General features: G+C 46.6%; 1 long non-coding RNA gene across 1 annotated transcript in view; it reads left to right on the top strand.

Moving 5' to 3' along the window:
* Positions 1–3,810, top strand: part of LOC141165272 (uncharacterized) — a 90,477-nt gene extending 86,667 nt beyond the window's left edge. The window contains exon 3 of the long non-coding RNA XR_012251131.1: positions 3,734–3,810. This is a non-coding gene — a long non-coding RNA (uncharacterized lncRNA). The remainder of the gene's footprint in view (positions 1–3,733) is intronic.
* The last annotated feature ends 21,321 nt before the right edge of the window (positions 3,811–25,131 follow it).

Genomic DNA, 25,131 nt, shown 5'->3' with positions numbered 1-25,131 from the left:
CGAATTTTCAGAAAACGTATATGTGATCCGTGTGACGGACAAACCACAGTTTTAAATACCTTGCCTGTAGGTAACTATTTTGAACAGGAAACCGGTGTCAAAAACTTTTGTGACACACTGAAAAAAAATTAGAATGGAGGACAGAAATGGCAAAATTTTCAGAAAACATATATGTGATCCGTGTGACGGACAAACCACAGTTTTAAAAACCTGGCCTGTAGATAACTATTTTGAACAGCAAACCGGTGTCAAAAACTTTGCTGACACACAGAAAAAAAATTTGAATGGAGGTCAAAAATGGCAGTATTTTCAGCGCAATTATATGTGATCCGTGTGACGGACAAACCGCAGTTTTAAATAGCTGGATTTTTAGCGCTGTAATATGGAAAGGACCTGGCTGTATTCTGCAGTGCCAAAAAGCAAATGGCGCAGAAAAACTATGTTCTCTGGATTGCTTTTTAAGCAAATAATGAGGATTAAGATCCAAAAAAAATATTCCTGGCCCCTGAGACCTGAGCCTTTGTCTAGAAATGTCTAACAGCAGCAGAAGGCGGAACCGGAATGGAGCCTCTTTTGCTATATGCACTGCAGTCTGCTATATACACTGCCTGCTTGCCTGCCTATATACACTACCTGCCTGATATCTCTGCGGATGGATTAGTCCTCAGAAGGACTGTTTGTTGAGATGGATATGTGTAATGTACTTGTTTTCTCCCTAGACTACCTAATACACAAGCAAATCTCTCCCTGACACAGCAGCAGCTCTCCCTACTCTGCCTGATTGCGGAGTAGACTGACGAACACAGCGGCGACAGGTCTGATATAGACCTGATGACGCTGTGCGGCCAGCCAATCACTGTAATGCCACAACCAACATGGCTGCGGCATTACAGTGAGTGGCAGGCAATCCCTGCAGGGAGGGGACCCGAGCATCCGCCCGAGCATCTCGCAAGTACTCTGCGAGCTCCGAGCATCTCGAGTACTGAGATGCTCGGGTGAGTACCGAGTACTTGCGAGTATGCTCGCTCATCACTATGAGTGATATCTATTGTAAATTCTGCAATACCATACAGCAGAGAGGATTCAGGTACTTTAGGGCCCACAGGTTTCAATGTTTCAATACCTGTGGTATTAGAGGTATTCGGGATATTGATAAATGTACCCTACCAGTAGAAAATGTCCTCAGCAGTGTACCCTTTACAAAAGTCATTTCCTCCTATATAGTCATCCATACAGTATTATGGGCGCCACATAGTCCTCCATACAGTATTATGGGCACCACATAGTCCTTCATTCAGTATAATGAGCCCCATATAGCACTCTATACAGTATTATGGGCACCACATAGTCCTCTATACAGTATTATGGGTACCACATAGTCCTTCATTCAGTATAATGGGCCCCATATAGTGCTCTATACAGTATTATGGGCCCCATATAGTGCTCCATACATTAAAAATAAATAAAAAAAATACTCATCTCTCCCCTTTCCCATGCTGCTCCAGTCTCTGGTCTTCTGCCCCTCTGCACTGCTCGGCACACAGGGCACGCTGAGATGTCACAGAGCTCAGATGCAGAGGGGGAATGATGGGAGAGGGAGCATCAGCGGACAGCTCCCTCTCCCATCATTGTTTTCAACTGTATCGGCATCCAGGATGCCAAAACAACTGAAAGTACAATGCGGGAGGGGCCCAGAGCCAGCGCTGATTCACGGGGCCCCATAGCGGCCGCCCGTGTGGACTGCAGCCATTGATGGTACGCTACTGAGTGAGTCCCTGTTGTTTGTCCAGGGCTCCGGCCCTTGCCCGGGTGCGCTGGACGAAGGCACTGACTCCAAGCACTGATTAGACAAGAATGGGCAGTCATCAGTCAGGACTTGGCCCAGAAGATGATATCCAGCTGCCAGGGTGAAGGATAGAAGTCTTGAAAAATGAGGGTCAGCGCTGTAAATATTGAGTCTGTGCATAAATTTGAGGTATTTGTTATAAAAGTATAAAACCTAATTAAATGCTGATAATTGTAACCATAGAAACATCTGACTAAAAGATCGAAAAATACTGAACAGCAGACTTGTGAAAACCAAAATATGTGTCGATCTCAAAACTTTTGACCACAACTAAACAGTTTCCTATACATTGAAAAAAAAGGCATACTGAAAAATATCCACCTGTCGTATGTAAAAAGCACCCTTATCCAGAATACACTAGCATCAGGAGCGGACATATCATTGGTGCAACCTGTACAGCTGCACAGGGGCCCAAGAGCTAAGGGGGCCACTTCTACCTTCAAACCAGGTGGGATTATGTATTATGATGAGTTATTAGACTGCAAAGGGCCCATATATTATTCTTGAACTGTCTGTGTCCGCCAGTGACTGCCATGCTGACGTGGTAACAGCAAACTGAACCTTTGTCCCTGGTGAAAGGTAGCCAGGCTACAACTGTGGTCTGGACCTTAGCACCAATGCATGAGGAGTCTGAGGACCAGCGCATGCCTCACCGGCCATTGTTGTGTGGCATCAACCCAAGTAAAGAAATCAATGGTTACACTTGTCCTAATGATGCCTCTCCTAGAGTTACTCCATCGCTTTGTGATGCCGCGGTCATTCAGCTTCCAGTATTACAGAGCTCCACGCTGAGTTTGTTGTCGAAGCTTTTGTAGACCAAGCGGCAGCACATTGGCTCTCATCTGCTGTTTGCTGCTCACAGCAGGGCATTGATTGAAGAATGGAGCTTTCTTACTCTTCTAAGTGTTCTAGCACAAATGTCCTCAAAACTGCTTTTCTTTTCATGAATCCCTCATCTAATTCAAAGTTGATACCGAGTGTAACAGGTCTAATGGATGATAAAAAAAAATGTCATGTGGATATAAATAAAGGAGTAGGTCCACGCTCACAGGATGTGTTAACTAATACCTGGGTGCTTGCCATAGCACATCATTTTATTAAATATTCCTAAATATATTTACTTGCTTTTGGGCTGCTCCCTCTATTTAGTAATTTTAGGCGAAACTGAGAATATTTATCACTTACAGATTTTACGCCTAAAACCCGTTTTGGAAAATTACAGTGGCCCCAATGCAAAATTAGTGACTGGACCACCATGTGCGGAGTTGTCACCAGGGAGATAAATCACCAGCCCAAACTGACAGTATAAACAAACATATCCTACATATCCTTGTAGGTGATACAGCCCACATAGATTAGTGTTCTAATTGCTGCCTACATTCCGCAGAAAGTGAGGTTTAATTAAATTTGCTAATTAGGGAGCCAAGTGCACCTTTGGTGTGGCCAAGAGGCTCAGTGGCCAGTTCCATCCACTGGTTTTGAATTTTGCCTCCCTTATTGATGATTGACTGCACTGACTTACCTGAGCTCTCCCTGCAGACAGTGATTGCTCCAGGCAAACCAGTGCTGTCAATTAACAAAAAGGGAGGGAGGAGGGGACATGTAAAACTAGCGGGAGCAACATGCACTGAGCTTCTCGGCCACACCTAGGGTGCACCGAGCTACCTAATTAGCACGTTTGATTAAGCTTCACTTTCTGGAAAACCGAGGTAGCAATTAGAACATTTTGGTGCAATTTTTATAGGGGCTATATTCTCTAGAAGGCTATGTGCTGAGTTTATACCATCAGTTTGGGATGAAACTATTGAATGGAGTGAAAGTGTATTTACATGTGACTTCTTTTTTTGCTTTCTTTTTTTTGGCCTTGATTGTTACAACTACATCAAGATGTCACAAAATTTTCCTCAATGAAAAGTAATCTGTCCAAAAAAGTAAAAGAAAAAACCAACAAAATACCAAAAAGGTATGTAGAAAACTTTTAATTAATTAAATAGCTAATAAAAAAAATAACCGGCTTGATGAATGGGACCCTACCATATATATTTATAGGTTTGCCTACGGGTGTCCTCTAAGATGGGAAAATTCTCAATCCATAGCAAGCACGTGCGTTCTTTATCTTTCTTACCTGCCCAGGACTTATATATGGATAAAATTCCCTTAGGATAGGTCATCAATATCAGATTGGCGGAGAGTTTGACATCCAGAAACCTCAGAGATCAGTTATGTGCAGCGCCCGCTGCTGCTGAATGTACAGTGGCGACCAAAAGTTTTACATTTTTTTCAAAAGTGTGATGACTTCTGTCTGGTTGTTGTGACTCCATTTCCCTGGTGATGAATTGAAAGTGCATGAAGTTGTCATCCATGCAAGACCTTAATTTTAACCAAAATGCTTTTGAATGTAGGTATGGTCATTTAAAGAAAACTGACTTCCAAAAGTTTTGCATCTACTATTTATTGATCACAACATAGAGAGTAATTCATTGCTTACAATGCCATAACTTAGCATTTTGTAGCATAACCTCTTGCTTTAATTACTGCACCGCACCGACAGGGCATTGAAGCCACTCGGGTATTCAAGACATCTTGAGGGATCTTGCTCCATTCCATGTGGAAATCTGCAAACAATTCATCTTTATTGCTATGGGTACGGGCCGTAACTCAAGGCCCTAACTCACCCCAAAGGTGCTCTATAGGGTGTAAATCAGGGGATTTGCTTGGCCATTGTAACAGGCGAACATTTTTCTTAGCTAACCAATTTTCACTAAATTGGATGTGTCCTTGGGATCATTGTCTTGCTGGAATTTCCATACCCTGCCTACTTTGGCTTTACTATGTGGCAGCATTACATTCACAAGTATATCCTTGTACATGGTAGCATTCATATTTCCATTAATTCTATTCAGAGGGCCAATGGCAGATGCAAAAAGGCAGCCCCAAACCATGACATTGCCACCACCATGTTTCACTGTAGGTGTTTGGTACCTTCCATCATTACGTTTTTCAGTTGGGCGGTATATATACTGCTGCCATCACTACCAAACAGACTGAACTTGGATTCATCCGAAAACAACACCTTAGACCAATCTGTCTCTCTCCGTTGGCTGTGGTCCTTGGCAAACTCAAGTCAGACCTTCTGGTTCTTTGCAGAGATGAATGGCTTCTCGACTGGACCTCGTGCATTCAGCCCTACTGCTCTTAGCCGTCGCACCAGTTTGGCGACTCACTTTGACCTCATATTCTTCGTTCATTTTATGCGAAATCTGTCCAGCACTTTTATGGACATCAGATACTGACTTAATAATGTGATCAACTCTGGAGGAAGTTTTCCGTGGTCGTCCACTTCTAGGTTTGTCAGCTGCTCCATAACCTTCATTTTCTTTCTTTAATATACGTGACACTTGACTCTGAGAACTGGTGAATTCCATAGCTAACTCTTTTTGGCTTTTGCCTGACTTCACTATCAGAATAATAAGCTTCCTGACATCTAGTGATAAATTTGACTTTGTCTTTGCCATGTTTTAACCTAAAAGCACACACATTAAAAAAATTTTTAGGCAAAATATGCAAAACATTTGGCCCAGCAAATGTTGAAAACTAACACATAAAGGGATTAAACAAGTTCAAACACAATTTTCGTCCTTATAGCTGACAACCATTTGCTTCCAGTTTGCTAAAATCACCAGGAAAATGGCATCACAACAACCAGACAGAAGTAATCACACTTTAAAAAAAAATGCAAACTTTGGTCACCACTAGTGTCGAACAGGCAATCTCTGCATGTGTCACAGTTGTCTAATAGCCGTGACACTAGCAGGCGCGGTGACAGTGAATGAAACGCCGAGCACACCAAAATACTCGACAAGCACCCAACCGTGCTCGCCGAAAGGGTTAATGATACATACTCGCTCAACACTAGTCACCACTGTATATGTAAAATGGCCAAGAGCGGTAGATCTGGCCGAGTTGCTGTCCGATTACACTCTGGCACTTTACAGGAAAACAGTGTCCCAGTCCCAATGTGCTGTCAGGTGTGGGGTGCATCACACTCACTTGTAGGCCGCAGGCTTCCGATGTCTCTAGGCCTCCGTCCTCGGAGCCGCCACACACAACTGATTGGACACCAAGTCCATTGCATTAAGGAAACGTTTACTGGTCAGTTAAAGTTCATCAGGGGGTATCAAGTGGGATAGGGCACAGCATTTCATGTTTCGTACTTGCTTAGTACAATGTATCTTCAGCTCTACCAGTCGTTCGCCCTGGACTATCCCTAAGCCTACTGACTCCGTCAGCCTCGGTAATTTCCTATCCACCTCAGCAGTGCACCAGGGAACAGCCACCTGCCTTTCACACGATTCCATGTCCGCCGACCTCAAGATGTCAGAAGACCAGGCCCTCTGTCTAGTACCTGGACCGAGCCCTAGGCTCCGGACGTTGCAGGTATGTTCTCAAGGGATATGAGTACGGTGTCCCACTGCCTCGAAAGATTGGCACATGCTGGCCCCAGCAGCCCACTGCACCTGAACTTGACCTTGTCACAGTACTTCCTTATCTGCTCCACTAACAGGAAATGCCCACACATCACTAACACTAGTCCCCACCCACTGGGCTAGTTCTATCCATTAACTGTATCCTATCCTGTAGACTAAACCTATTGTCCTTATATTATGTCCTATGCCATTGCAAGACAGTTAACAATATGAACAGTACTATACTATCCCAGGTCTAACCCCTTGCTTACCCTGCACTAATCACATTATACATTAACACTTTACATCCTTATATGCTGTACATTACCCTTAGGGTATGTGCCCACGGTCAGGAGCAGCTACAGGTTTGACGCTGCGTGTTATGCAGCGTCAAACCTGCAGCGTCCAGATGTTACATCATAGTGGATAGGATTTCTAGAAAGATGCATATCACTGTTCACATTATATGTAAAACCGCATGATACTGTACAAATAGCGCGATTGTTGTCTTCAGGGGTAGAAGCGCAGCCGAACAGTTCATCACTCTTACATATACATTGTACAAAGCTGTTCATGACATTGGTACTACACTGTGTTCCAAATTATTATGCAAATAATATTTTCTCAGATTTTCCCAAATTACCTATATGAATTGCAGTCATTGTAATTTTCCAGTCAAATAACTATTAGAGTACAATTGAAAGGTTTTTGTACAAACTGCCTATGATAACAGTATATTTTTAAAAAAAATAAAAAACTCAAACTGCACTCAAAATGAATGTTCCAAATTATTATGCACAGCAGAGTTTTCAACCTTTTCATTTTAATAAAGAACAAAAAAATGGTCATTTTTGAAATTATAAGCATTAGCAGGTTATTACAAACTGAAATCAAACAGTTTTCAACTCAAAACTTTATTCTAGGTGATGTTACATTTGCACATAGGACCCCTTGTTCGAAAGGAGCTTCTGAACTCTCTCGTCCATTGAATTTGTCAGGTTTTGGATGGTTTCTGCTTTAATTGTTTTGCATGAGGACAGAATACCCTCCCAGAGCTGTTGCTTAGATGTGAACTGCCTCCCGCCATCATATAAACTCCTTTTGTTGATGTTCCAGAGGTTCTCAATGGGGTTGAGGTCAGGGGAGCATGGGTGCCACACCATAAGTTTGTCCCCTTTTATGCCCATAGCAGCCAGAGATGCAGATGTGTTATGTGCAGCATGAGAGGGGGCATTATCATGCATGAAAATGATCTTGCTGCGGAATACACGGTTCTTCTTCTTGAACCATGGAAGGAAGTGCTGTTTGAGAAACTCAACATACATTATGGAGTTCATCTTTACTCCTTCAGGGATCCTAAAAGGGCCGACAATCTCTCTCCCCATGATTCCAGCCCAAAACATTACTCCACCTCCTCCTTGTTAGCGCCGTAGCCGTGTTTGCATGGGGTGTCCATCAACCAGCCATCCTCCACTCCATCCATCTGGACCATCGAGATCATTTCATGCATGATAATGCCCCATCTCATGCTGCACATAACACATCTGCATCTCGGGCTGCTATGGGCATAAAAGGGGACAAACTTATGGTGTGGCACCCATGCTCCCCTGACCTCAACCCCATTGAGAACCTCTGGAGCATCATCAAAAGGAGTGTCTATGATGGCGGGAGGCAGTTCACATCTAAGCAACAGCTCTGGGAGGGTATTCTGTCCTCATGCAAAACAATTAAAGCAGAAACCATCCAAAACCTGACAAATTCAATGGACGAGAGAGTTCAGAAGCTCCTTTCGAACAAGGGGTCCTATGTGCAAATGTAACATCACCTAGAATAAAGTTTTGAGTTGAAAACTGTTTGATTTCAGTTTCTAATAACCTGCTAATGCTTATAATTTCAAAAATGACCATTTTTTTTTGTTCTTTATTAAAATGAAAAGGTTGAAAACTCTGCTGTGCATAATAATTTGGAACATGCTTTTTGAGTGCAGTTTGAGTTTTTATTTTTTTAAAAATATACTGTTATCATAGGCAGTTTGTACAAAAACCTTTCAATTGTACTCTAATAGTTATTTGACTGGAAAATTACAATGACTGCAATTCATATAGGTAATTTGGGAAAATCTGAGAAAATATTAATTGCATAATAATTTGGAACACAGTGTATAGCGCAGCTCCTACTGAAGTGAATGGGAGCTGAGCCCAAGCACTAGATATCGACCATTACATCACTGCAAACATGTGATCATTGAGTTTTCTGTGAGTTAAACCCCCTACCGATCTGATATTGATAATTTAGCGTAAGGGAATATCATATCTATATGTCTTGGACAACCCCTTTTTATTATCATAATTATTGCTTTATGTTAACCAAAATTTCTTTCCCAGTATAAGTTTTATTTGGTCTGTTGGAGCAGAAAACTGTGTGGATTTATTAAGATTTTATTTTGTCATTATTAGATGCCATAATATATTAATATCACATCATTATAATAATAATGATCACTGGTAAATATAGTTATAGGCTTTACTGGCTAATGCTGAGGCAAGAAAGTCTTTTCTGGAATTATTCCTTAATGCCATGTAATAAAGCATTGCTAACATATTTGTGTAAGGCATATACATAATATGAGCAAATCAAGCTCTGTCATCTTCAATTAGAGGAACAGGATATAATAATTTCTAATTTAATCTAGAATCGGTATGAATCATGCTTTATGGTGTGATAAATATAGAATAAAGCAGCAAATTAGTCAAAAATCTGTTATAATTTTTCTTGCAGAGGCATTAAATGGGTTCTATGAGGCCAGAAAGTATTTTCAAAAAGTTCAGTGTGCAACCTCTCAGATGGAGAATTGTCCCCTCTGGCTAGAAGTGATGTGTGCCACCCAGCCAGTGTTAACTGTCAGAACTGTGGTTTGACGCGTCATAGGGACCTGCAACAGGACCAGTAGGATGGGTTCGGCAGCCAATGGGGGTGCATGGTGCCCTCTTTAAATCCTCATGTAACTCCCTTCCTTTGCAAGCTTTAATATTGTGATACTAATTTCTGATGCAGCTTTTGTTCCAGGTTTACTCTGCAGATTAACCCATAAATGCCCTTTTGGATTTGACCCTTGAACTGCCTGACTACTCCTTCTGCCTAACATCTCTGTATGACTCCTTTGGACTGAAACCTGGCTATTCCCTTGCCGCGCTATTGGTTAAGATTTTATCGTTGTCTGTCTCTTTGTTTCTGGCCTGGCTTTTCTACATGCCTCCTCTTAACTCACTCCACCGGCCAGCAGCTACTTCTTGGTCACAACCCATGGGCCCCTGAAACAAAGTGCATAATCACTATATAGGGGTGAAAGAAGGGTAAACATCTGGAAGCTCTTGGAATCTGAATAAATAAGACAAAATAGACTGATAACATTAGAGTCAAAATATATTAAAAATATATAACCAATAAGAGTATGGGTTGCAAAAACATAGGAGGAGCCTCAGACGGGCGTCATTTTTTTATTCATTTTAAATTGACTATTTAAGTCGTTCAGTTACACACTTACAGTGCTATGATTAAGGGCACTATTTTGGGCTTTAAGTGCATGGAACAAGTGTTTTCTTTAATTTTTATATCTATTTTATAGTGATCTATTAAAATATGACATGTTAAGATAAGTGGATGCTGGAACTATTTTCCTTCTATCTTCAATTCGTCGATTACTTTTGAACCGGCACACAGCCTTGTCCGTGCACTGCACCCATTAAGTTATTACCATTGAATTGATGAACTTGATTTTGTTCTATATCCTTCATTATCTAGGTCCATCAAGAGGGGCTTGCTCTTGGTCTAAAGCCCCCGTCTCACATAGCGAGATCGCTAGCGAGATCGCTGCTGTGTCACGGTTTTGGTGACGCAACAGCGACCTCACCAGCGATGTCGCTATGTGTGACACTTTGCAGCGATCAGGCCCCTGCTGTGAGGTCGCTGATCGCTGCAAAGTGTCCTGGACCATTTTTTGGTCGTTGCCCTCCCGCTGGTCAGCACACATCGCTGTGTGTGACCAGCGGGAGCAGCGATCAGGCTGGTAACCATGATAAACAACGGGTTACTAGGGGCACATGCGCACTTAGTAACCCGCTGTTTATCATGGTTACGAGCCTGCTAAAGTGAGCGGTAGCCTTCCGCTCACCGTAGCAGAGTGGTAACCATGATAAACAACGGGTGACTAGGTGCGCATTTGCCCCTAGTAACCCGATGTTTATCATGGTTACGAGCCTGCTAAAGTGAGCGGTAACCTCCCGCTCACCGTAGCAGAGTGGTAACCATGATAAACAACGGGTGACTAGGTGCGCGTGTGCCCCTAGTAACCTGATGTTTATCATGGTTACCAGCCTGCTCCTGCTTCAGCAGGCTGGTAACCAGGAGCAGGACATCGTGGAAAGATTCTTTCCACGATGTCGCTGCTCCCCTGATCGTTGGTGAGCCTGCCTGTTTGGCAGCTCACCAGCGACCACATAGCGACGCAGCAACGATCCCTGACAGGTCGTATCGTTGTTGGGATCGTTGCAGTGTCGCTAAGTGTGACGGGGCCTTAAGGTTTGACACAGAAAGGTTAAGTGCACACAGTGTCTGTAGCCTAAAGTATATGCTGGGAGTTTTTGTTGACATATACTTTAATAATCCCATAGGCCTCCATTCATCAGACAGTGGCCAGAATTGTGTACTTTTGGATTCCATCAGGCAGGTATGAGTGTACTTACAGTTCGTTTAACTGTATAGGAAAATGCTGCAACATGTGCTATGGTGGATGTTTGCCAAGGCATCCATTATGACTGTGGCCATTGTTGCGCATACATCTCATGAGTGTCTGCATCCATCAGTGGCCATTTACGTAAACTGTCCCTAACCTATTTGAAATAAATGGAGGTAATGGAGGTCTATCCTCTTCAGTGATGAGTCCTACTTTTGTCTTGGACACAAGAATAGTCATTGATTTGGCTGGAAACCAAGTGGGCAACGCCATGAAGAGGCCTTTCTCGAGTAAAAATCCCACCGGTCTTACTCCCGGAATTACGTTGTGGAGTGGCATAACGTACGGTAGCTGGACCCTCTAGTCTTCATTCCAGGTGCACTAACAACTTGGTGTTACATTGATTTCGTCATGGAATCAGTGGTATGGAAATTTCTCCAAAGTATCCCAGGGGCCACAACAACTCCAGGCCACATGTTTTTTGTGCTACTGTGAGCGGCCTACGTGGCCTAAACGTGCTACTATGGCCTGCAGCGTCTCCAGACTTGTCTCCTATCGAGCACATCTGGGACGTCATTAGTCGGCAAATGAAAAGTCAGTTGTCAGCAACGGATCTTGATAATTTGCCCAAGTGCCTTCAGCGTGGCAGAACCTTCCTCAGACAACCATTAATAACCTCATTAATAGCAGCCGAGATGTGTAAGTGCAGGGCTTGACTCTTATTCTCCATACTGAACAAATCAAGACGCTTTGAAAATTTTGTTTCCAATTTTTCATCATTTACATCTCATTTAACATGTCTACCCATCCTTTGATTTTCAAAACTCCACGACTTTTCCTTCTTGGAGTTACAATTTCAATGTTGAGGAGTGTATTCATACACAGGATCCTTAGAAAATTTCTCTAGTAATTCCGCATTAACATAATTCCATTAGTGTGAAAAACTTGCAAAAATTCCAAACCAGCGGGTTTCATCCTTGATAATGTTGTGTCAGTGTACTGGCTCCATAAATACGTAAAGTCACATAGCTCCTAATAGGATTGTCAATCTTTTATATCGAGGCACAAGGTTGCTTTGCTTTGAAGACTGTACTGTCAGCATTTCACAGAAAATAGAGGTTAAATACTGAGCCATTACCTCGGTTCGCTGTTTAAAATGAGACACTTATCTTTCAATTCTAGTCTCGGAGCTGGAAAAAAAAAATCTTTCTTTTGTGCCGGCTGCTATTCCCGTATTTGCTTGGGCTGCAGTCCTACTGTGCAGGTAGTTTGATTCATTTCGGCTCAGCTCTGATATCATTGCCATCCTGGGGTTCGGAGCAGTGAGCAGAGTGCGAATAAAACAACATTATGGCTCCGCGTCTTCCCTACCGAGTGAGCCATTTTCTGCTCCACTCCAATACCGCAAAGTGTGTTTACGTTTGTCTTCTCTGCATTATTAAATCCCACTTTTAATAATTAATGCCGCCATTGTACCACATGGGGTTACAAGGAATTGGGAGCAGCAATACCGCCGAGTCTTAAACTGCCAGAAGAAGAAATGACCCGACTTTGAAATCCAAAGCATCACAGCAGGACGAATCTGCCTGTCATAAAGCAGACAGCGGTGTGCCGTACTGTAATCTCTACCCTATTAATTTCCCAACACATAGTATCTGTATAACATGTTACGGCAGATCCTGACCTAATTACACTGTGAAAGCCGCCAATGCCGCACCGCAGCTACAGGCTCACACATGGAGCCCAGCTCCAGTAATCATGCTTCATCTCCAGCAGATGCTGTGTGACACTAAGGTATTACCGGGATATGATAACCATTTAATGTGCACTGGTGCTGAGTAATTGAGGCTGCTGGGAAATCCTTTCTGATTGCTTCAGTTCACGTAGCAGCCCCAGACTTGTCTCTCAAGGGACAGGACCCTAAGAATGTGAAGTCTGAAAATAATTTCGCTGGAAGGTAACGCTATAATATTCCCATCTCATTATTCCTCCTGTGAGACGGTCAAGCTTTTCCTTTCTTATTGTTTGTGGTCGAGATCTATTCTAGCCTATAAATTCATCTTCTTGGTTCTAAAAAGAATCTTTCCGCTTCCTAAAGACCCCTTCCTGCCATTTATTATTGAGGCTAGTGATGTTTATTGGGCTTTGAGGAGAAACATGCAGAATAGATGTTCTCGCCTAAAGGCGCATCCAACAATTCACAACTCGTATCTACATTAACCATCTAGTATTTTAAAAATACATTCTTTTTTTAATTTTTTTAGAAAAAATGATATTTTTTATTTCTGTAATGCAATTTTTTACCAAGAACAAGCGAAAAAACAACAAGTTAAGGTAAATGTAGAAAGACGCCGTCGCAGCGGATTGGAAACCACCGACTATTGAAGCAATGGTGAACAACAGTGCAAATACACTCAATCATGTAAAACTGTGGACTAGAATGAAAGTAAAATACAATTGTGGTACCTGATGGCCATAATAAATCAAAGCAAGTAAGAAAAAGAGAATGGCTTTACTGTGTGTTATATTTAGATAATTGAGGTTTTTTTAAACCTCAATGTCGAAAAATATATAGAACAACATATAAAGGATTGATGATGTCTGTACAGCGCTATGGAATATGACGGCGATATATATGTAAATAAAATAAATAGACTACATAAGTGACTGGAAAGAAAGCAGATAAGTAGTTAAGGTGAGAAGTTTATTCATGCAATCCAATATTTCTGCAAAGCATTTTGACGCTTCGGTCCTACATCCGGACCTTCATCAGAATGATGCAGATTTCTGAAAGAGTAAAAGGTAAAGATATACAGGTACGTGCAGTGCTATAGAATATGCGACTGCTGTCACTGTGGCAGTCACACATCCCATAGCACTGCGTGTATATCTATACCTTTTACTCCTTCAGCAATCCGCACCTTTCTGATGAAGGTCCAGATGTAGGACCGAAACATAAATATTGCCTTGCAGAAATTTGCATAAACATTGGACTGCATGAATAAACTTATTTCTCACTTCAAGTGCATGCCTTTGAGTGCTGAGTTTTTCGTGCTTTTATAGTAACGAATTTGAACCCTACTTGAGCACCACCCCTACACGGAGTGACGTATCCCATTAACTATAAAGAAAGTAGAGACAAATCCTCTGGGCGAAAGTGTCGAAGGGAAGAAAGGGGGCTAGAAAGGAGAGTAGAAAAGAGAGAGGGAAAAAATTAGGAAAAGGAGCAATAAATCATGGGACAGTTACTGTTACAGCAAAGTTGTGAATTCATCCAATTCATAAAAAGAGATCCAATAATACCAAGTCCTTAAAATTTTGTCATGGTGTGAGAGGGAGTTGTGTGGACATTGCTGCTTTATCAGCCTCCGGCCACCAGAAGCCCCTGTTGCCTCTAAAAGAAAGGAACTCTTTGGTGAACTTGTTGGTGTGAGTCAGCAAAAAGAGAGGCAGACATGGAGAGGGGAGAGACATGGTGGAGCTGCATCGTAAGAGCTGTTGTGTGCAGCGTGCAGAGATACTAATAGAACTTTGCCTGAAGGAGGAGCTTTGCCTGTGACTCTGGTCAGAGAGAAGGAGCTACCTAGAAGAGACAACTGTTGTTGGATACAGAGGTGGATTCCTCCCCAGTGCATCTGAGTGTCATGGAGGACCCTCTGCTAGCCTTACAGACTGAAAACTGCACTCCTAAGACTAGTTCAGGACCCTCTCCTCAGACTCCAGCTTCTTCAGAGAACAGTTACCGGCCGGTAAGATGTGAGCTCAGATGTCACCACAGGATCCTGTTGGTACATGCAAATAGCAGAGTTTGTTTGGAGCCGAACGCCAGTTCTCAAAGACATTGGTTGTGTGCAGGTTTTAGGCAAACCTTAGTTACAGACTCCCCCCTGTAGGGAGATTGTGTATAGTTAGAATTACAAGATTGTAAACATAGAGGATTGTTAAGTTTGTTAACTGTTGTGCTACACCATGGCGCAAGCCCTCATGTGCACCCATCTGTTCTTACCATTCCTGTGGGTAATGTACGATTACTGCATTAGGCGGAACCATTGGGTAGGCAAATTATAGTTCTGTTGTTAGTACATCCTGGTCCTGCCGGTTGTGTAGCGCAAGGGTCCTAGCTGCCTTGAGGTAGGTGTGTGTGAGGTTTACTGCTGTTCCTTTCTTGCATTGCCGGGGCAACCCAGTCCCAGTCCTTAGTAAAAAAGTGTTACCCCAACAAATTGACTCTAGTATCCTCTGTCCTTGGTCCGCTGTATTCTGTGAAAGACCCCCTCGGTCCACGATCTACAACTTGGCGTTGTCGGCAGGATACAGCATTGCCTAGGACATGGAAGGAGACGACACTGTAGCAGCTGTGGCCCGGGCCCAGGTACTGAATACACCTCCCGCTGCGTTAGCTTTGGCGGGATACCTTTGGGCTGGGGCGCTATTACAGCATTTGCCGAAGTACGACGGTAAAAATATGTTATTGCGCGATTGGATAGAAAGGGTGCGGAGTGTGATTAAAATGTGCAATTTGACCCCGGAGTTGCAAGCAGAGATAGCACTGAATGCACTAGAGGGTGACGCCAGGTGGACAGTAATGGTCAGGTCCGAGTCTGAACGAGACACCTTAGATAAGATGCTTGCACTGCTGGAGGGAATCCACGAGTATAGGGGTGTCCCAGTGAAGCATTAACAAAGTTCTTTTTTTAATCGGCCGCAGCGAGAGGGCGAGACTCTAATGCAATACTCCAATGCTTTGCAAGAAACGCTGAATGAAATTCAACGGAAGGACCCTGAAGCTATGGGAGCTTTCTGAGAAGTGGACAGGCTATTGCGGGACCCGTTCGTTTCTGGGTTAACCAACAAATTCCTATGGGACAAGTTGCAGGAGATGACTCGGACAACGGCCGACGTGACCTTCTACCAAATCTACCTCGCCGCAATAGAAAGAGAAGAAGAGTCCACGCCCGTGACGAAGCAAGTCGTAAATAGTGCGCAGGTAACTCAAGGCCAGACAGGATCTGAAGACTTGGATACCTTGATGGACATGGTGCAGGCTCTGTGCACAGAATTGAAGGATCTTCGGCTAGAGGTGTCCCAGATGAGGGTGAGACCTGTGTGACCTCAAGGGACGACCCCACCCTCCCGAGCTCCTCCGTCGGTCCCGACTTGGCCGCGGAGGCGGAACCAAGGAAGCGCTCCTGGTGCTCGAAGATCCAGGGGACCCCTCTGTTGGAGTTGTCAACAATATGGTCATCTTGCCAGAGATTACTATGCCGGGATTGACTCAGATGTGGTGGCGCCGGCGTCAAAACTATCAACCGCTGTAGTAACTGGGCATCCTGCAGCTGTACCCAATCAGTCAAGCCCTTCACGTGGAGAATGTGATTTGTATTCCTGCAGCCCAGTGTTAGAGGCTGATTTTGAAGGACAGAAAGTAAGGTGTTTAGTGGACACCGGGTCTCAATGCACCATCATGCCTCTTGAGGTCTTTGAGAATCGTTTCGGTCATATGATGGAGCCTGAAGACGGCAGTGTTATTCAACTTACAGCAGTCAACAATGGACAGTTGCTTGTGAAGGGAATTGTGCAGATGAGAGTGATGCTATGCGGCCAAGACGTCAGTACAAAAGGAGTGGTCCTGGTCGATCCTCCCCCTAGGCGAGGAATGGACATAACCTTGGAGATGAATGTATTACGAGATCTGGATCACCGTTTGTTCACTAAGGAAGCACTGCAATACTGGCAACGCGCTACGACTCACCGGCCAACCCAGAAGGTCCTTCAGCGGGTGGTGAGAAGTTGTGGCTTTCAGAAAAGTGCCCCATCTGGCCGACCGGTAGGTCTCATCAGGGTTCCCTCCCCTGCACCGGTGGTGATCGCACCGAACAGAGAACAACTTCTGATGTTACCTGTGGGGACCTCAAGTAGGCTGAGAGGTCTGGAAGTTCTGACTGAGCCAGTGTTTGACGAGTCATCCCAGACGAAGCCTTTGGTGTCCCGTGCACTAACAACGGTGAGAGATGGCTGTGTGCCTGTCCATTTCATTAACGTGTTAGACTGCAAAGTTACTATATCTGGTGGTACATTACTGGCAGAAGTGTATGTGTCTGACGGGGAGAGACTCCGAAGAACAGGGTTTGAACTCCGGCCCGATAGGAGGTCATCCTGGACTCATGCTGTTGAATTGACCAGGAAGGAAGACCCGACTGCTGAGTGGAATGGCCGAATCATGATGGATCGGATGGGAGTGGATAGGAGGACCCTGACTCTGGCTCAACAGAGGCTCCTAGAAGACACCCTATGGGAATTCCAGGAGGCCTTCTCCCGCCATGGCGAAGATTTTGGGTGTTCCTCTACCATCGAGATTGAGATTCATTCCAACTGGGGACACGCCCCCAATTCGGGAACGTTATCGGCAGTTCCTCCGAAGATGTATCAAGAAGTAAAGAACATGGTAACCAACATGCTGGACAACCAGGCCATACGAGAGAGCCGGAGTCCATGGGCAGCACCTGTGGTATTAGTACGTAAAAAGGATGGGTCCCTTCAATTCTGTGTCGATTATAGAAAATTGAATGCTCACACTGTACAGGATGCCTACCCTCATCCCCAGATTGAAGAATCGCTATCAGTGCTGGGTTGGACTAAGCACTTCTCGACCCTCGACTTGGCCAGCGGATACTGGCAAGTCCAGGTGGCTGAAAAAGACAAGGCGAAGACGGCGTTCATCCTACCCATGGGACTGTATGAATTTAACAGGATGCCGTTTGGTTCTCTCCAATGCACCGGGAACCTTCCAGCGACTAATGGAACATTGCTTGGGCAACCTCAACTTTGAGTCAGTGTTGATCTACAAGGACGACGTGGTGGTGTTTGGTACATTGTTTGAGGATCATCTTCAGAAGCTTCGCCAGGTCATTCAGGGACTTCGTGACCATGGGTTGAAGATAAAGCCTCAAAAATGCCAATTGTTTCAAGACTGTATTGAATACCTGGGTCATGTGGTGACCCCCGAAGGAGTATGACCAGCTGTCAATAAGGTTGAGGCTGTTCATAAGTGGCCTCAGCCGAGAACGTTGCGAGAGGTGAGAGCCTTTTTGGGACTAGCGGGATACTACTGACGGTTCGTCCCCAAGTTCGCTCATCTGGTTAGTCCCTTGAATGAACTCCTGAGAGGCACAACGCGAGAACCCAAGAATCACCCCATTCAGTGGAGCTCTCAGCAACAGAAGGCCTTTGAGGAGGTGAAAGCTGCCCTAACCAGCGCATCGATCTTGGCCTACGCCCGATTTGATGCTCCGTTCCCCTTTCTACACCGATGGGAGCCTGCATGGTTTGGGAGTGTTGTCGCATGTATAAGATGGCCGGGAGTGAGTGATCGCTTATGGAAGCCCTTCCCTAAGAGAGACATAGCGTAACCCCGCAAATTACGGTTCTTTCAGGCTAGAACTGCTGGCCTTGGTTTGGGCGATGACCGAACGATTTGCAGAGTACTTAACGGGAGCTGAAGTGATAGTCATGACGGATAACAATCCACTGGCCCACCTGGAGAATGCCAAACTGGGGGCGCTGGAGCAGAGGTGAATGGCACGGCAGACTAAGTTCAACTACCATATCAAGTTCCGGTCAGGAAGGGAAAATGGAAATGCAGATGCACTCGAGTTCCGATGGAGCCACAGGTGGGGAATACTGATGACGAACTGGAGGACACCAAGACGCCTGACCTGGGCCGATTGCCCCCCTCCAGAGCATGGTACATTCAAGTGGGGTGGCCTCCGGAATGCCTACCGTGCTCGGGAAGACTACTGCAGATTGGGAAAGTGCCCAGGATGAGAACAGAGATATAAGATGCATGAAACGCTGGGTCAAAGCTAATATATGGCCCATGCCAGATGAGTGGTAGAGATTGTCCCCGGAAGGTGAAAAACTGATGCGTTAATGGGATAAGCTGAAGATGGTGCAAGGTCTCTTATGTCGTCAGATTTACCTACCCTCAGAGTTACAGCACCGTCAACAGGTGGTGATTCCGCAGGCGTTGGGTTCAGTTGCCGCTCAAGAGGCCCATGAGAGAGGGGCTCATTTCAGGAACGAGAAGACGTTCAAGTGGCTACAGAGAGTAGTATATTGCCCAGACCTAGAGAAGATGGTAGTTGAGGCGTGTTGAAAATGCCGAGCGTGTGGGCTGAGCAAGAGTCTGGGAGAGCGAGCTCCTGTTCAGACCATCTGTACGTCTGCACCGTTGGAGTTACTTATGATAGACTATGTATAAATAGGGTACTCCAGTTCCAGACACTCATATTGTTTGGTGATGACGGATCATTTCACTAAATACGCAGTGGCGGTACCTACCAGAGACCAGACCACAGAATCAGCCGCCGAGGCAGTATGTCGCCACTTCATTCAGGTGTTCGGGGGTCCCCGGGGGATTCATTCCAATCAGGGGGCGTGCTTCCAGGGTACCTTAATGAAAGAACTTTATCGCCTGTATGGTATTGAACAATCTAGGACGACTCCCTATCATCTGCAAGGCAAAGGAGCATGTGAACATTTTAACCACACCCTCCTGCCGATGCTACGGACCCTGGAGAATGATCAAAAAGCACACTGGCCTGAGTACTTATCAGAACTGATGTGGGTCTATAACAATCGGGTCCACAACACGACAGGGTACTCGCTCCACATGTTGATGTTCGGGAGGCCAGGCAGGGAGATTGAAGATCTACACATGCCTGATCCCATGACGGACCATCTTCGGTCTACTACCACCTGGGCCCAGGAGCATCGGCGGCGCCTGAGAATGGTACACAGGGTGGTGGGTGAGCGGTTGAGACAGGTGACCCATCATGATCCGAGACCGGTGAAGCAGGAAGTGTTTGCACCAGGGGACAGAGTATTGGTCCGAGTAAAGCAACGATCTGGAAAGTTAGATGATCGGTGGGAGGCGGTGCAATATGTGGTAAAAAGGAGAGTAGGCGTCGATATCCCTCTGTATGAGGTGGAACCGGTGGGAACTGGGGACTCCTGAACCTGAGCCGAGGGAAGTGGGCCCGTCCATGGATGCTGATGAGTGGGTTACATCCGCTCCCTTGCAAACGGAGGGCCCTTCTCTTGTAATAATGTCCTCCAGAGAGACTGTTTCACAACCTGTGGTTTCCGTCAGGGACAACGTGCAGGAGAAAATGAGTGCCCCTGTTCAACCAGTCACTGCCCCCAGCGTTAGTATACCAGGGGAGTCAGCAGCCCCAGTCCTGCGAAGGACCTCTCGGACTACGGCGGGCATTCCCCCACACCACTATGCGCAGGACAACTTCATCTGGGAAGGTGTGTCAAGGACGCCGACCTCTGGTGGGGTGGCATGTGAGAGGGAGTTGTGTGGACATTGCGGCTTTATCAGCCTCCGGCCACCAGAGGCCCCTGTTGCCTCTAAAAGAAAGGAACTGTTTGGTGAACTTGTTGGTGTGAGTCAGCAAAAAGAGAAGCAGGAGTGGAGAGAGGAGAGACATGGTGGAGCTGCATCCTAAGAGCTGGTGTGCGCAGCGTGCAGAGAGACTAATAGAACTTTGCCTGAAGGAGGAGATTTGCCTGTGGCTCTGAGCAGAGAGAAGGAGCTACCTGAAAGGGACAACTGTTGTTGGATACACAGTTGGATTCCTCCCCAGTGCATCTGACTGACGTGGAGAACCCTCTGCTAGCCTTACAGACTGAAAAGTGCACTCCTGAGACTAGTTCAGGACCCTCTCCTCAGACTCCAGCTTCTTCAGAGAACAGTTACCATTATCAGTTATCATTTTTAAATAATTAAATTGCATTTTATTGCATGAAATAAATATTTGATCAACTACCAACCAGCAAGAATTCTGTCTCTCACAGACCTGTTAGTTTTTCTTTAAGAAGCCCTCCTACTCTGCACTACCTGTATTAATTGCACCTGCTTGATCTTATTACCTGTATAAAAGACACCTGTCCACACTCAATCAATCACACTCCAGCCTCTCCACCATGGCCAAGACCACTGCGCTGTCTAATGACACCAGGGACAAAATTGTAGACCTGCACAAGGCTGGGATGGACTACAGGACAATATGCAAGCAGCTTGGTGAGAAGGCAACAGCTGATGGCGCAATTATTAGAAAATGGAAGAAACACAAGATTTCTGTCAATCTTGCTCGGTCTGGTGCTCCATGCAAGATCTCACCTCGTGGGGTAAGGATGATTCTGAGAAAGGTCAGGAATCAGTTCAGAACTACATGGGAGGACCTGGTCAAATGACCTGAAGAGAGCTGGGACCACAGTCTCAAACATTACTGTAAGTAACACAATACACCGTCAAGGATTAAAATCCTGCAGGGCACGCAAGGTCCCCCTGCTCACGCCAATGTGGCACCCCAGGGGTCTGGTTTCCACAGTAATAGCAATATTACGTCTGAGAGCAGGTGGGAGGTCTCCTGGTCAGGAATCCTATGCATGCCACACCTCCTGCCCAGTCCGGGGAGGGGAAGAACTTCCCCTATATAAAACTAGGGCTGAGGCAGGGTTAGGAAGAAGAAGAGGAGTCCCAGACAGAGACACAGTCTGGTCTGGAGAGTAGCAAAAGCAAGGAAAGAAAGATCAGGAGCTCAGTGGGAGCAGTGCTAAAAGGAGTCAGGGGCTGGAAGCTGTAGAGCTCGCCCTGATTGAAGAGTTCTCACCGGATCCGGAGTCCGAGGCTGTGGGGACTAATCCTTACCCAGCAGCAGAAACCGACCGGCAGGGGATTTCAGGTCCTCTGGCCCAGAAACCCGAAGGCACGGTCACACGCAAGGGACCAGCACCGCCGTCGTGGAGCGGAAGCTACCAGAAGGCCCCGAGTCACCGGCCATACGGGTGAGCACCACACGGTACACTCAGGGACGTGGGCTACTTTTACCCGCCTCTAGCAAGGTAGCCAGAAGAGTACAATTAGTTGGGGAGGCCTACAACTCCGCCTGGCCAGGGGAGATCCTATCTGCTCACAGACTGACCAGGCCCCGATCGCTAGCCAGTACTCCGGGAGGGTCTACCTTTGCCACCAGTAAAGACCCTGAACTACACCGCACCGTCTCTGAGTGGTTCCTGGTGCCTGCGTGCAACTCTGCTAACCCCATCATTCACGTCGGCTGCCCTGAGGCCATACCCCTCCCGTTGGGGGTTATACCATCCACGCTGCACATCCGTACCACCGGCCTCAGCGGTCTGCCCTGCAGCGGCGGCTTCATAGCCGCATTCAACGGGTGGCGTAGTCGAACACTCTAACATCTACTGCTAAAGACTGCCATTTAGTTTGACACCCTGGGCACGGACCGGGTCACCGCCACGAGGACTACTACCCCCAACAGATCCGGCTCCGGGTATTCCCCGCGTGCGCAACGCTGCACCACAGCACAGGCCCAGGGGGCGCGTCAACTTTTGGCGTAGTCGGCAGGATTTCGTGCCCGCAACCACCGGGTACTGCGTGCCTGAAAAAGAGACTTTTAAACTTACCTGTGGTGAAGATTCCCGCCATCCGACGCCATCTTCTACCTTCTTCCCGCCATCCGTGGAGTTTTCCCGCCGTTGGACGCCATCTTCTGCCTTCTTCCCGCCATCCGTGGAGTTTTCCCGCCGTTGGACGCCATCTTGAAGACGCCACGCGGGAAGAAGAGGGGCGTGGACTCCGAAAGCGCGCGAGAACTGAAGCCCCGCCTCACGTCCGGACGTTGCGTAAGGTCCTGGAAGGAGCCCAGCAGACGCCGACGTCACAGGAGCGCGACGGAAGGTCCTCTACCCTGACGATCCACTGCGGAGCCGCGGCCTACGGAAGAGGATCATCGCAAGGTAGGCCACGGTCCACTAGGGGGGAGGAGGATGTCGGATCCGGAGGAGAGCTTCACTGCCACAGCCACCGCCAGCGCCACCGCTGCTGCGGTCATGCCTTTCACGATGCCCTATATCCCGGGGGCAGCCTGGCTACCCCAGTACTCAGGGGAGTCACATACCCTGAATGACTTTAGAGAAAAGCTGGATAGCCTCTTCCAGGTGTACCCCCTCACAGAAGAGCAAAAAGTGAGCATCCTGGTGGCCCAACTAACCGGGGCAGCCCAAAGGGAGGTAAAGTCCTGGCCACCTGAGAGGAGGACTGTAGCAGGGATATTAATCCGGCTGAAGGACACCTTTGATACCCGCACCTCAGCTGAGATAAAGCTTAGTTTCTACGGGTGCAAACAGCGAGCACATGAGAATATAAGGGACTATGCACTAAACCTACAAGAGGCCCTGAGGGCCATTAAGCAGGCCGACCCTGACGGCGTGGGAAACGAGGACAGGCTGTTGACCGAACAATTTATAGAGGGACTATATTGCAATGCCCACCGAACCCAGTTGCGGGCAATGGCCTTACAGGATCCTCATCTGGACTTTGCACAGTTCAAGGACAGAGCCATTCGGGTGCTCCGAGAACCGGCACCGGGTGGCGTTGTGGCCCACAGGCGCCCTACTACCGCTTACCACCAGGAGGCGGCGCCCTTGTCGGCAGGGCCTGTGGGAGCTGATGCGCAGGCTTTGAACAATGACCCGGCTCCAGACCTGCACCATCAGGTCCAAGAGCTAGCTAAAAGCGTAGCTGCGCTAACCCGAACTGTGCAGTCTTTACAGGTTGCTGCTCCAGGGAAGATCCAGCTGGCATCCGGACCGGAGGACATCCCGTGGCGTCGACCAAGGAGGACCCCACCGGCCAGAGGAAGACCCAGCGACCGATACAACGAGGACGGACAACCCATCTGCCGCCGCTGCAATCAACCCGGACATATGGCAAGGTACTGTCCTTTAAACTGGCACAACCTGGGGTAGAGGGCCAACCCCCAGGCATAAGATCATCAGGCCCATCGAACTGGCGTGACAAATACGTGGGAGGACGTCCAGTCTTGCCTATAGTACTGGATGGCATTCCTATGAGTGCCCTACTTGACACCGGGTCACAGGTCACCACCATCCCGTACGTGCTCTTTAAGCAGTACTGGAATGACTCGGATATAACCCGCTACCCAGACGACGACTTGAATATCATCGCCAGCAATGGTCAACCCGTGCCACAGATCGGATTCAAAGAGATGACCATTAAAGTCGGTAGAGTCGAACTGGCAGCACAGGGACTGATCATTGTAGACATTGACAAGCGCGAGAGTCACCCAAAGATAACTCTAGGAACTAATGTGATTGAAAATTGTCTTGCAGAGGTGATTTTCATTTTACAGCAGGTTGCCAAGAACGCCAGCTCCGGCCAACAGCGAGTGCTCCAAAAAGAGATCCGGGCACTGATGCGGCGGCAACAGGTGGAACTCTCCGGTGGTGAGATTGGAAGCGTGAGAATGTGTGACCCTTTCCCTATTGCCATGCCCCCAAAAAGTGAAATGATGATTTGGTGCCGGGCAGCTATTGGTCTAAGAGGTAGAGACTACCAAGCAATGGTAGAACCCGTCTACTCAGACAGTAGGCCCACCATTTTGACAGCACGGGGGGTGGTTGATGTACGCCATGGGAGGGTGCCCGTTCGCATAATAAACATCGGGAAAAGGGAAGTGTACCTGCCCCGGTATGCTACGCTAGCCAAATTGTATACCATCAATCAAAATTCTGTACAGTCCGTGGAACCCTTGCCTCCATCTCATCCAGAGGAAGGTAACGGCTCTAAGAAAACAATAGAGGACTGGTGTCAGCAACTACATTTGGGTACTGACTCCACTCCCTCACACCAGAAACAGGGAGTCTATCGGGTGGTTCAAGAGTACGAGAGAGTGTTTAGTAAACACCCGTTAGACTTCGGGCGAGTAAAGGGGGTAGAACATCATATCCCCACGGGAGACCATCCTCCCATAAAGGAGAGATACCGACCCGTACCCCCTGCACACTACCAACACGCCAAGGGAATGCTTAGAGACATGAAGGAGGCTGGGGTAATCAGGGATAGCTGTAGCCCCTGGGCAGCTCCACTAGTCTTGGTTAAAAAGAAGGACAACACCATGAGAATGTGTGTAGATTACCGGAAAATCAACCGTATCACACACAAAGATGCGTACCCCTTACCAAGGATAGAGGAGTCTTTG

This window comes from Phyllobates terribilis, unplaced genomic scaffold (assembly GCF_046119375.1).
Source record: "Phyllobates terribilis strain yellow unplaced genomic scaffold, ASM4611937v1 Scaffold_11__3_contigs__length_659146591, whole genome shotgun sequence".
Classification (NCBI taxonomy): domain Eukaryota; kingdom Metazoa; phylum Chordata; class Amphibia; order Anura; family Dendrobatidae; genus Phyllobates; species Phyllobates terribilis.
Note: the sequence above shows the minus strand (reverse complement) of the source record. Positions and strands in the feature narration are given on the sequence as shown.